This window comes from Phascolarctos cinereus, unplaced genomic scaffold, assembly GCF_003287225.1.
Source record: "Phascolarctos cinereus isolate Bilbo 61053 unplaced genomic scaffold, phaCin_HiC Scaffold_5;HRSCAF=322, whole genome shotgun sequence".
In the NCBI taxonomy this organism is placed as follows: Eukaryota; Metazoa; Chordata; class Mammalia; order Diprotodontia; family Phascolarctidae; genus Phascolarctos; species Phascolarctos cinereus.
Window position 1 is genome coordinate 102,188,219 of NW_027555958.1, and position 13,550 is coordinate 102,201,768.

Below are 13,550 nucleotides of genomic sequence, written 5' to 3' on the forward strand. Positions count from 1 at the left end.
AATGAGCATAGAAGTGATGGGGTCATATTTTAAAAGCATGACAATTCACAAATATTTATTTGAACCCAGTGTGGCCAGCTTACTTGAATAGATATTGGAGTTGTTATAATAGGAGCCATTTAATAGGAAGAGCAGAATGGCTGGAAATGCATTTGGGAAATTGCATAGTATTCTGACCAATCCCTAGCACAAAACCATATCTTCTACTTTTAATATCCTTTCATTGCTACCATTTGCTTGTGAATAGAGGAAAGACTATGATATCCAAAGAAACAAAATTGTAGGTACCTCAAAAGACAATGGAGAGACACATGGTGGGCATTCATCAGCTGTAGTATATTATCCTCAATATTTGTGTACAAGAATGGGCATAAAAATGTTTATCTGGGAAATAAGCAGAAAAAGAGGTGAGAACATCACATAGCACAGATAACACACGACAATTCAAATTATTCTCTGGTACTCATCTAAAGAAAGACCTACAGTGCTTTAGGTAGATGCTCTGTGGAAAATCAATCCATTAATAAGCATTTATTAAGCACCTACTATGTGCCAAGTACTGTGCTAAGAGCTGGAGAGTTCGTATGATAGCATAGACAAAAGTCATAAGATGAGAAGACAAACACAACTGGTTTGCCATCTGTATCACTGGGGGGGCTACTGAGGAAGAGGCCATGGCTCCACTGTAGTATGGAAGGAATAAATTAGGAGAAAGTGGAATGTTTTAGCATAGGCACCATAAGAGATAGAAAAAAAAATACACAATGGGCATCCGCCCTGTATGGCCCCCTTCCATTTCAGTGACTGTAATAGGGTAGAGGTAAAGGAGGCTGGAGTTTCAAGGAATATCATCTCAAGGGATATATGGCATAAGGATGGAAGTGTAGTTTATTTGCCAAAATCTATTCTAGAGTGTGAAGAAACAGAGACACCCTATGAAGGCCTTAACAAGACCCTCCAAACTCAACCTATAGTTAGCCCCACTCTCTGTCTCCTATTCAGTAATACCTACTACGTCAGCTCAACCTGATCTATTTAAACAAGACTGATCCTCAGTGATCTGAGAGTAAGTTGGTTTCCTTCACTTTGCATCAGATCGTATAAGCCTTCCCACACTCCTCTGTAGTCTTCATAATCATCATTTCTTACACGACAGTAGCAATCTATTCCATTCATGAGCCACAGTTTGATTAGCCATTTTCCAATCGATGAGAACCAAAATTGTTTCCAGTTCTTTTCTGTTATAAAATGTGATGCTAGTAATATTTTGTTGTAAATGTACCTTTCTATCTCTGACCTCCATGGGGGTGTGTATACATGATAAATATATATACACATACGTGTATATACACATGTATGTGAACGTACATATGTGTGTATGTACATGTACCTATTTGTTGTTAGTAGTTCATTTTCTTCTTTTTTTCATGAGGCGATTGGGGTTAAGTGACTTGCCTACAGTTGCACAGCTAGTAAGTGTTATGTGTCTGAGTTCAGATTTGAACTCAAGCCCTCCTGATTTCAGGGCTGGTGCTCTATCCACAGCACCACCTAGCTGCGCCAGAACTTAAAGCTTTTTAAAGCATATTAAATTTAACACCCTAGTATCAACATTGCCCTGATTGTCTGTGTCCTTATCTGGACTTCTTTCTATTCTCTGCTGTGTGTTTTCTAATATTTCATTGAGATTCCTTACTTTCTTTTCTTTTCCTTTCTTTTTTTTTGTGGTATCTCTATCATTCCTCATCTAAAATTTCTCCACCCAGGAAAAGCTCTCTTTTGTGCCAATTAAACATAATCAAGAAAAATAAATTTATGCATTTGCCATGTCTGAAAATGTGTCTTCTCATGGGCTTCTAGTCTATCAATCACCTCTCTGCTTAGCAGTCACATCTTTTTTTTTTTAGGCAATTGGGGTTAAGTGACTTGCCCAGGGTCACACAGCCATTATGTGTCAATTATTTGGTCTGAGTCGGATTTGAACTCAGGTCCTCCTGACTTCAGGGCCAGTGCTCTATCCACTGTGCCACCTCGCTGCCCCAGAAGTCGCTTCTGAATCAGCTGTTTGTGTTCAGTCAGATATTGAGTATTTGGAGAACAGGCCAAAACAAATACCAAATTAGTAGGGGGGAAAAAATGAGGGCTATGGCAGCTACAACCTCACTTGTTTAAAGAACTTGTCAGTAAAATCAATGATGCTATCAAGATTTCATAGGAAAGGTTAAACTATGCAAAATTGGAAGAAAGAAGCTAAAAGATCCCAGAAACTACCTCAGCCAGAAATCTCCTTGCCAGGTGAAGAAACTTGGTAGCCAAGTACATCAGTTAAGAGCATAAGCTCATTTTTAAATAGTGTGGATGAGAATGAAATAAGATTATAAGTATCATAAAACAGGAAGAAGTCGTTAAGGAGAAAATGAGTCTATAGAGGGCTTTTATTAGATTTGGCTAAGTCAGATAATGCCAAAGACATTTGTAGATGAAACCAGAAGACAACAAATAGATGAGAAATGGAACAGATCCACTGTTGCATCTGTAATTATCTCTTCTCATTAGTGGCGATAGGAGAACCATTCAGTCTGTATAACTTCAGTACCCAATATGAGGAAGTGACAATGTTGCTGAACAGATGAAACCAGAAAGTATTGCTGGACCTAGAGCCATACCTAGTATGGGGCAACAAGGGCTTTGCCCCAGGGCACCAACTTCTGAACAATATACACTTCTTTCTTTAGTGATTATGCCACAGAGACAGCCAATGGAGGACATTGGTAGGAAGCATACATATCCCTCTGGATATCAGGACTCTGGAGAGGACAGAGGAGGCACTATTCCCTCTGGTGATCCCACTCCCCAAGAATCTTGTTGCCATCATACTCTCTTCTGGGCCACCATATCCTCATCACACTACTCAATTAGGGTGTGCTATTTTAACACTTAGTGTTAAGTAACTATTCTGGGAACCCCTGACACATGGAATATCCAGTCACTGGCAGGATCGGTGGTCACTGTGGCATATGCCAGCCTCAAAATATCCTGGAATTTCTGTCCCCTTTGTTGTTCCAGGACTTGTAATTTCTACTTAGGGCTTAGGTAGATCTGACTCAAATGCTCTAGAAGGCAGTGTGACACTTTTTTTTTTACTTTAATAATATTTTATTTTCCCAATTACATGTAAAAACAATTTTTAACATTCATTTTTTAAAAATTTGAGTTCCAAATTCTCTCCCTCCCTCTATCCCTGAGACAGTAAGCAAGTTGATATAAGTTATACATGTGCAATCATGCAAAACATTTCCACATTAGTCATGTTGTGAAAGAAGACACAAACCAAAAAAAAAAAAGCACATAAAAAATAAAGTGAAAAATAGTATGCTTCAGTCTGAATTCTGACTCCATCAGTTCTTTCCCTGGAGGTGGATAACATTTTTCATCATAAGTCTTTCAGAATTGTCTCGGATCATTGTATTGCTGAGAAAAGCTAAATTATTCACAGTTGATCATCATACAATATTGCTGTTACCATGTACAATGTTCTCCTGATTCTACTCACTTTACTTTGCATTGTCGTATGTAAGTCTTTCCAGGTTTTTCTGAAACCCACCTGCTCATCATTTCTTATAATACAATAGTATTCCATCACAATCACAATCAATTCCGTCACAAACTTGTTCAGCCATTCCCCAATTGATGGGCATCCCCTCAATTTCCAATTCTTCGCCTCCACAAGAACAGCTAGTACAACACAATTTTAAAGGCATTCAGGATCAATATTTAAGAAAAAAATTTAAAGCAGCAACTTGCCTCAACACAAAGATTTTATTTTTTATTTATTATGTAGTAAGATTATTTCAAATAGGGTAAAGGTTTTTTTGGAATAGAAGAGATCACAGACAGTACTATTAAATTTTTAAAAATCAGCTGAGAAGATGATAGTAATTATCAACTCTCATGCCTACTTTTTTGTTTTATTTTTAATTTGGTTTTGGATTAATAATTTCTCTTTTCTTAGAAAATAAGTCAAAGTCATTTTTGTAACATGATTAATCTTGTGCTTCCCTGGGCCTGAGTCTTGGCCTCCAATGTCTTGGGAGACCCACTTAATGATAAGTCAAAAATAAAATCTTTGTGTTGAGATAAATCACTCCTTTTTGAAAGGGCAAAGAAAAGAGAGAGGAGGATCATTGGGGAAGGGAGATCACATAATGGTTTGGGGTTTGGGGGGCAGAACTCCTTAGTCATTATAGATCCTATTAATTTAACATGATTTTTAAAGCAGTAAAAGCAATTCTATGGGCAATATGTCAGGGGTCCCTGCTCCATTTCTAAATGATCTGTTTTCCCTGTCCCTCCACTATACTGTTTCTCAGTTATTTTGTGGATCAAGGTCTCTTCCTGTGAGCCTTGGTAGGCCTATGTTGTACAGGCTTTTTAGTAGAGCCAGATTTCTTCAAAGCCCAAGCCAGGGATCCACATGCTTCACTGACATTCCCCTCCAAAGTATTGGACTAACAATGCAGGGCAAGCTGGCAGCAGTCCCCGGGGGACTGATGAAATCATGCAGTATCTCCAGTAGCATCCATCAGCTCTACATTTCATCTGGCCTCACACTGGAATCTACTTCTCTAAAGAGAGAAGTGATTTCCTATAATTTCTTCTTAGTCAAAACTTGATTATTGGACTGAGCCATTTCCTCTCTCCTTGGGGGCCCTGGGATATTGACATTTTTAAATTGTTTTTATGCATTTTATTTTATGCATTTATTATTATCATCATCATCGTCATCATCAATTGCTATTGCCATGAGCTTTGGATGTGTGGTTCTACATGTGCAGGCTTTGGCTCATACAGGCATGTGTACACAGAATTGTTTCCTAGTGGATTCTGGTTTTATGGATGAGAAACTGAAGAGGCTAGATCAGGGCTGAACAGCTTTGGTTGGTTCATAATCTCCCCAAATTTTGCCGTCGGTTTATGGAGCGTATTGAGATCCTGTTTCTTTGTGGGATTGTGGAGCTAATATTGAGGCCAATAAAAGGATGTAGAATCTAATCTTTCTATAACTTGCAAGTTCTTTTCCAGGCCCAACTTTCTGCTTTCTCATTGTCTTACCATAGACTTGGGAAGGTTCAAAATGTCAAGGCTCATACAAAGAAACATGGAGTTTACAAGACAGTGAAGCAAGACAGTTTTATTGAGAGGAAAGACTCACAAAATGAAGGGCAGCTGGGTGGCAAAGCAGATAGAATGCCAGGCCTGCAGTTAGGAGGACCTGGGTTTAAATATGGCCTCAGGCACGTACTAGTTGTGTGACCCTGGGCAAGTCACTTAACCCTGTTTGCCTTATTTCCTCACCTGTAAAATTGTTATATAAGCTTTATAACCTTGTATGATAAGCCGATTGATGTTTAGGTAGTTGTTTGTATGGGAAAATATGTTCTAACTTTCAAAAAACTAATCTACAAATGAACTTTTGGAGTATGACCTATTAAGAATCTGCCTATATCTGGCTTCTAGGCCCATCTTAAACATAAGGCTGGAACATGCTATCACATTGTGGAGTTCAGAAATTCAGGAACATGATGAAAGGCCTAGGGGGAAAACCCCTCCCAGCTCATTTATTCCTTCAGTGAAACTCAGGAATGCTCCTTGAGGACTTTTGCTGTGGTATGTGCACTTCTGTTTATCTAAAATTTGTAAATCAAGTCATTAATTCAAGCCTCAGACAGTGAAACTTACAGGCCCATTTTTGGCCAGTTTGGTAAACAAATAGGGACGTTCTTGAGATTGTACTGAATTATTTGGGGAGCTAAAGTCTTGCAAGGGTGGGGAGTGCTCAGTAGCTATTTATTTAGCTCCACCTAATCTCTCCTTCCCCAAAGGACATTTAAATGCAAGGCTCTTTGTGCAAGATTGTGCACAAGACTATGCACAATAAATGCAAATATTGTGCAAGCCCTTGTGGTATGGTGAAGAGAAGAATAGCAGACCTACTTAAGCAGAACAAATCCACGTCTGGTCATGTGTGGGCCAATTGTAGCATGTTTCAATCTGGGATCCACAGATTTTAGAGTAGGGGTTCTTGACTTTTTTGTGTGTGTCATGGACCCTTTCGGCAATCTGATAAAGTCTATGGATCCTTTCTCAGAATCATATGGACTCAAAATCCACCTTCTGTAAGAGGCCTTTGGCCATCCTATAACCTCCCTACTACTGCTAGTGCCTTCCCTTTAAATGGGCGCTGACATGTTAAAGATTTTAGCTTGAAAAGTCCGAGGTCCCCCATTGCATCCTGGGGCATCTCCAGTTGGCCTGATCCATATCTCACCACTGGACCTAGATGGCTGTGGAGGAGAAAGTGAAACTGGTGACTTTGCACAACTCTCCCTCACTTAAATCCAATATACTTGCATGTCATGGCATCACCTCCCTGATGTCATGGTCCTCTTCGAGAATGAGGACAAACAGCAAGCAAGTGCTTTCCTTACGAGCTTACTTTCCTTTTACACTGTATACATTTTGTACTTACTTAGTCATTTATATGTTGTCTCCACCGTTAGAATGTGAGCTCCTTGAAGGCAGGGACCTTACTGGGGCTTTTCTTTGTGTCTCTATCCCTTAGCACAATGACACATAGTGAACACTTAATAAATGTTTGTCAATGATGATGATGATGATGATGATAAATGCATAAAATAAAATACATAGGATTACAAAGGAAACCAATTATATTGAAATGCAGTTATCAAAATATATGTTTTTAAAAACCAAATTCATGGATACCAGGTGAAAAAGCCCTGCTCTAGAATAACTTTGCACGTACCAGAGATAGAGTTAGTAAGATCCCTCCTAGGAATTTGGCTTAGTGTCAGTTACCAAAAGGACAAATCCTACACATTTGCCAAAGTAGATCTTAATCCCCTTAAAAATCTCTGGGGCTGGTTGATATGCAGTCATAGGAGATTCCTCTACTTGTTATGTCAGCCTACACTCTGCAGTTCCTTGCTGAAAAATCATCCCCTAACACTGCTTGAAATTCTACTAGTTGAATAGTAGGTATCGTCTTTCAAAATGAAAATACCACTGGGAGAGTTAAGGAAGATTATTAGTCATTCACACTGTAGCATAATTCGTTTAAAGTGCTTTCCTTTTACCACTGAAGGGTGAGGGGCTTTTGCTGAGAGAAAGGAAAGGAAAAGGGAATTCCTCTGCCACTCAAACATTTATTGATTTGTTGATCAATTAATTAAATTAATATTTATTCATGCCACATGTTTTTATAACATGGTCATTTCTGGATGTATCTTCCCTTCTACGTATATAATTACATCCTCCACTATGGCAAAGAATAAGCAAAAACAAGCAACGTAAATGTATGCAACATTTTGCTGTAGTCCCTCACTCCTTTATTGAAAGGAGGAAAGTATATTTTCATTGTTCTTCTGCAGGACCAACACTGATTTAATAACTAATTTGAGGTTAATTTGAATCTTGTTTTTATTTACGTTATGGAAGTCATTGTGAATATTGAGAATATGAGAGAGAGAGAGAGAGAGAGAGAGAGAGAGAGAGAGAGAGAGAGTTTTGTGGCATTTTTTCTGTCTTTCCAAAGATCATTGATAGAAGCTTTGTAATCATCTTGACAAGTTCTTCCAGCATGGTAAGAATATAATTCATTTGGACCTATTTGCTTAGTCATTGAAAATAACTAGATCCTCTCTTACCTCATTTCCTTGTTTATCTTGGGTTTCATTTCCTCTAAATGGCTTTTGTCTTATCTTTTCCATTCCAAGGATCTTTGGTAAAGAAGTCAAAGCAAAATAATAATTTCATATTTTTGCCTTCTCATTGTCCTAATTCCCTCAAGCAGCTAGGTGGTATGTGGATAGAGTACTGAACCTGAAATCAGTTCAAATCAGGCCTTAGACACTTACTAGCTGTGTGACCCTGGGCAAGTCACTTAACCTCAGTTTCCTCCACTATAAAATGGTGATAATAATGGCACCTACCTCCCAGGGTTATTGTGAGGATCAAATGAGATAATATTTGTAAAGCATTTAGCACATGACACATAGTAGGTTCTATATAAATGTTTATTCCCTCCCCTTCTTTGAGCTCATTCTTGCTCTCACCTTAGTTTTTAAAGAGCTCCCATCACTATGCCTGGCTTTCCTCTCCTTACCTGTCAACAATGACCCTATATATTAAAAATGATGATTTCTTCCTCAGTTACTGTATCATTTCTACTTTGGCAAACAGTTCTCCCCTTTTTATCAGACTCGGGTCTAGAGGAGCAGTTTTCTTTGTTGCTTTCTCAAATTATCTGTAACATGCACCCCTACTTTTGTTGTTGAAGTTGAGGACAATGGTTGTTGATTATATACTTTAGTCCTAGGGTTATTGTGAGGATCAAATGAGATAATATTTGCAAAGCACTACCTTGGCACGTAGTAAACACTATGGAAATGTTAGCTGCTATTATTATTATCAGGAGGGTTTGAATTATGGCAGCTGTGGTATGACTAGAGAAAAGACAAAGTTGATAGACGTTATATGCATGAAGTAGATGAGACATGACAGCTGATTGTGTTTTTGGAGAATGAATGAGGGTGAAGAGTTAAGAAAGACTCTTGGATCATGAAACCGAGTGGTTGGGATAATGATAGAACCCTTAGCAGAAACAGGGAGGTTAGAAGAAAGGGTGAATTTTAAGGTGGCTTTGTTTGTGAGGTTTTCTATAGAAATTCAACCTCTAGCCCTTCTTGCCTTTTCCTTCGTCCTCTCTTTTCCTTCTTTCCCAATGAGGAGAGATCAAATGCTATCTTTTTGCATTGTTTCTTTCTCTGATGTCATGATAATTTAGCCCTCCCCACTTCCCCAGAACAAACTCCAGTAAGTTCCTATTGCCTTAAAGATCAAATACAAACTCCTTTTTAACATTAAAAACTCTTGATAATTGGATCCTCTTCTACTTTTCTAGTTTTTCTTTTAATATTTACTCCCCTCCATGTATATTTATGATTCAGCTACATTGAACTATTTAATCTACATACAATATGCCACTCCCACCTCGATGACTTTCTACTGGCCGTCCCCCATGTCTGGAGTACATTCCCTCCTCATCTTGGCCTCTCTGAATTTAATTCCTGGTTTTCTTCAAGCCTCAGCCCAAGAATTCCCTTCTTCATGAAGCTTTTCCTAGCTGATAAGGCTCCCCCTCACAAAACTGCCTTGCACTCTTAATATATACTCAATATATAGCACATGTATAGTACATATGGTACATATAGACTCTGGACTTACTCTCCCAACCCTTCGCTTGCACTGACAGGTATGCTTCTTAGAGCTCAACTCTTCCTTTACCTCTAGGCTCTAGAATGAACTCTGAGGGACTACTAATTCCAATACTATACCTCGTTAAGTCCCGACTGGTGTGCTTCCCCTCACCCCCATGTTTATCCATTGACATCAATTAGGTAGCCAAACAATTATCTGTTAGTAAGTGGGATTTACTAAAGGAGTATGGTAAGAACATACTTACTGTTCTTACCATACACAGAGTGGGAAATATACCCCGAAAATCTGTGACATAGCATCCCCCAAATACACACAGAGTCCATGGGGAAACTGATCTCAAGCTTGTTGTTCAGTTGTTTTTGATTCACGTCTGACTCTTTGTGACCTTACTTGGGGTTTTCTTGGCAAAGATGCTGGAGAGATTTGCCATTTCCTTCTCTGGCCCATTTTACAGATGAGGAAATTGAGGCAAACAGGGATGACTTGTCCAGGGTCATATAGCTAGTAAGTGTCTGAGGCCAGATTTGAACTCAGAAAAATAATTCTTCCTGACTTCAGGCTGAGTGCCCTATCCACTGTGCCACCTACTTGCCCCAATCTCAAGCTTAGAGAGCACCTAATAGAGCAAAGGTATTCCTGGAAGGCCTTTTACTGGGTACCGAAAATGTTCCTGGGGAACCTGTGGTCTTGAGGCCCCAAGTGGCCCTCTAGGTTCTCAAGTGCAGCCTTTCCACTGAATCCAAACTTCACAGAACAAATCTACTGAGTAAAAGGATTTGTTCTGTAAAACTTGGAGTCAGTCAAAAGGCTGCACCCAAGGACCTAGAAGGCCATATATAGCCTCGAGGCCGAAGGTTCCCCACCCCTGGTACAGCCTTTCTGCTGGGCTCTTCTTACCACCTTGAATCAGCTTTCCTTGTCTTATCTAGTCTGTTCTTGGCTTGTGATGCAGACACTGCCACCAGTCTCTGCCGTCTGGAGGATACTGCTAGGATGGTGATGAAAAAGTACAAATCCTCCTAAGTTCATGAGGTCTTCTTTGGCCAAGGGTTGGTGGGGAGGAGACCCAGACTGAGGTTAAAGAGCTTTCCTAACCTTTGTCAGCACTGGCTCTATTTCTTCTCTGCTATCAGAAACTATAATCTCTGGTTTCAGTTAGATGAATGGTTTTATACAGGCTCCATAGGGCTTAACCAACTCCCTCAGCCAATCTGAAGATTTCCTCTAGGGAGGTATTCAGGCCTTGTTCACACTTCATGAAAAATCTAGATGTTTTTTCAACTGACAAACATATCAGAGCACAGCATCTTGACACTTAACTTTAAATGGGATAGATTGATTTGGTAGTCTGACCCACAGTAGACACTTAATAGAGGTTTGCTAATTGATTGATTGCCCTTACCAATCATAATCTGATTGGTTTACTGTGACTCCTTTGGGTTCTGCAGTTTAAGAGGAGAATAGAGAAATATAAAAAACACAGCAAAGTGCAAGAAAACCGTTGAAAGGATTGGAAATTGGGACCTACATTCAGTGTTGATTATCCATTGTAATAGGGTTGGGGATAACACGAATAAGTGAAAACATAAACCTTGTTTTTGCCAATAATTTGAACATATGCTTTTTCTCCAAGTGTGGGTGTACATAAAGAAAGGGAGCCAAGTTTTGTCATGTGATTCAACTCAACTACATAGAGGATTATAAAAGAGTAATCTCAGGAATGATTTCCCATAGGCTCACTGACTGACTTGAGCAGGAAAGCAGTAATAAGGTGCTAACTTAGGCTCACCAGACCCTTTTGGAGAGGCAAACCAGGTGTGTTGTTCAATGTGTAGAAAAGGGAATCCCTCTTCACCCCTTAAAAATCTTTGCTACAAAAATGAATTTTACAAGGGAAGCAAAAGACATTAGTACCTGTCTCTCTCCTTAATAAATGTGCTAAGTCTCTGGCAAGGTCCTTGCTTAATTCATTCCTTTTCCTTTTGAAAGTTTTAGGTTGAACCAGAGCTTAAGAATCAGCAGCTGTCTTGCCAGCTCTGTCACTGACTCCCATGAAGTTAAGGGAAATGGTTTCATCTGTTTTTTCTGTTTCTAGTCTTTTACTGCCACAAAAAAAGTGCTGTTATCCATGTTTTGGTGGATAGGGGCTTTCCTTTCTATTTTTTACCTGTTTTGGGTTTCTGCCTAGTAGTGAAGGGGAAGAAGCATTTAATAAATACCTACTGTGTGCCTGCCAGGCACTGTGCTAAGCACTTCTACAAATATTACCTTATTTGACCCTTACAAGACTACGAGGCAGAGGTTATTATTATTATCCCCATTTTATAGCTGAGAGAACTGAGGCTGACAGAGGTTAAATGACCTGCCCAGAGCCACATGGCCAGTCAATGTCTCAAGTTATATTTGAATTCAGGTGTTCCTGACTCTAGCCCTATATCTATTGTACCACCTAGCTGCCAAGTATTACCAACAGTGGGTCAAAGGCTATAAAAATGTGCATACCCTTTAACTCAGCAAAAGCACTTCTAGGGCTGTACCCTAAAGACATCATACAAATGGGAAAAGGACCCACATGCACAAAAATATTTTTAACAGCTCTTTTTGTGGTGGCAAAGAATTGGAAATTGAGAGGATGCCCATCAATTAGGGAATGGCTGAACAAGTTGTGGTACATGAATGTAATGGAATACTATTGTGCTCTAAGAAATGATGAGCAGGCAGTCTTCAGAAAAACCTGGAAAGACTTGTATGGACTGATGCTGAGTGAAATGAGCAGAACCAAGAGAACGTTATAACAGTAACAGCCATGCTGTTAAATGACTAATATTGATAGACTTAACCCTTCACAGCAATACAAGGGTCTAAGACATCTCCAAAGGTCTCATGATGGAAAATGCTATCCACATCCAAAGAAAGAACTATGGAGTTTGAATGCAGATTGAAGCATACTATTTGCTATTTTTTCTTCTGTTTTGTTTTGTTTTCTCTTTCTTGTGGTTCCTCCTATTGGTTCTAATTCTTCCTTACAACATCACTAATGTGAAGATATGTTTAATAGGAATATTTATGTAGAGCCTCTATCAGATTGTGTGCCTTCTTGGGAGGGAGATGGGGAAGGAGGGGGAGAGAAATTTAAAACTCAAAAGCTTACGGAAGTGATTGTTGATAAATCAAAATAAATTAACAAAAAAATTTAAAAAGTGTATGGACAAAATAGTTACCTAATTTTTTTTACAATTCCAAGTGGCTTTCCAGAATGGCTGGATCAATTCAAAGCCCTACCAGCAGAGTATTAGTATTAGTATACCTGTCTTTCCACAACCCATCTTTGACAAAACTGTTCTTATGAAGTATTTGTGGGGGGAAAAAAGCACTTAGCACAGTCCCTAGCACATCTGAAAAAAGAAGCAATTTTCTTTAAATCAGTCAGGTAGTAAGTAAACATTTTTAAGTGCCTACTATGTGCCAGGCAATTATGCTAACCACTGGAGATACATAGAAGGGCAAAAGAGAATCCCTGCTCTCAAGGAGCTCCCAGCCTAATGGGGTAGGCGACTTGCAATCAGCTATGTCCAAGTGAGCTATATACAAGATAAGTTGCAAATAATCAACAGAGGGAAGGTATTAGAATTAAGGGAGAATCAGTAAAAGTTTCACGTATAAAGTAGAATTTTAGCTGGGTCTTGAAGGAATGCAGAGAAGCCAGTAGATAGAGATGAGAAGGGAGAGTATTCCAGAGATGAGGAAACAGCCACTGAAAATGCCTGGAATGTGAAGATGGAGGCCAACGTCACTGGGTTGCAGAGTATATGCGTGTATGGGAGGGGCAGTGTAAGATGTTATTTGTCCTTCTCAAAGAGGACCATGACCTCAGGGAGGTGATGGCATGACATGCAAGTGAATCGGATTTAAGAGAGGCAGAGCTGTGCAAAGTCACCAGCCTCAGTCTCTCCTCTGGAGCCATCTGGGTCCAGGGGCGAGATATAGATCAGAGTGACTAGATGGCCCTGGATGCAGTGGGAGACCTTAACCTTTGTAAAAAGGTCTTTAACTTGGGCAGCTAGGTGGCACAGTGGATAGAGCTCCAGCCTTGGAGTCAGGAGGACCTGAGTTCCAGTTTGACCTCAGACACTTGACACTTGCTAGCTGTGTGACCTTGCATAAGTCCCCATTTGCCTCAGAAAAACAAACAAACAAACAAACAACAAAACAACAAAAAAGAAGGTCTTTAACAGGTCTCAGTTTGACTGAGG

At 39.5% G+C, this 13,550-nt stretch overlaps 1 long non-coding RNA gene across 1 annotated transcript in view; it reads right to left on the reverse strand.

Annotated features, from left to right (window-relative positions):
- Positions 1 to 293: 293 nt before the first annotated feature.
- The window catches only part of LOC110208668 (uncharacterized), a 41,345-nt gene continuing 28,088 nt past the window's right edge, over positions 294 to 13,550 (reverse strand). The window contains exon 3 of the long non-coding RNA XR_002324591.2: positions 294 to 384. This is a non-coding gene — a long non-coding RNA (uncharacterized LOC110208668). The remainder of the gene's footprint in view (positions 385 to 13,550) is intronic.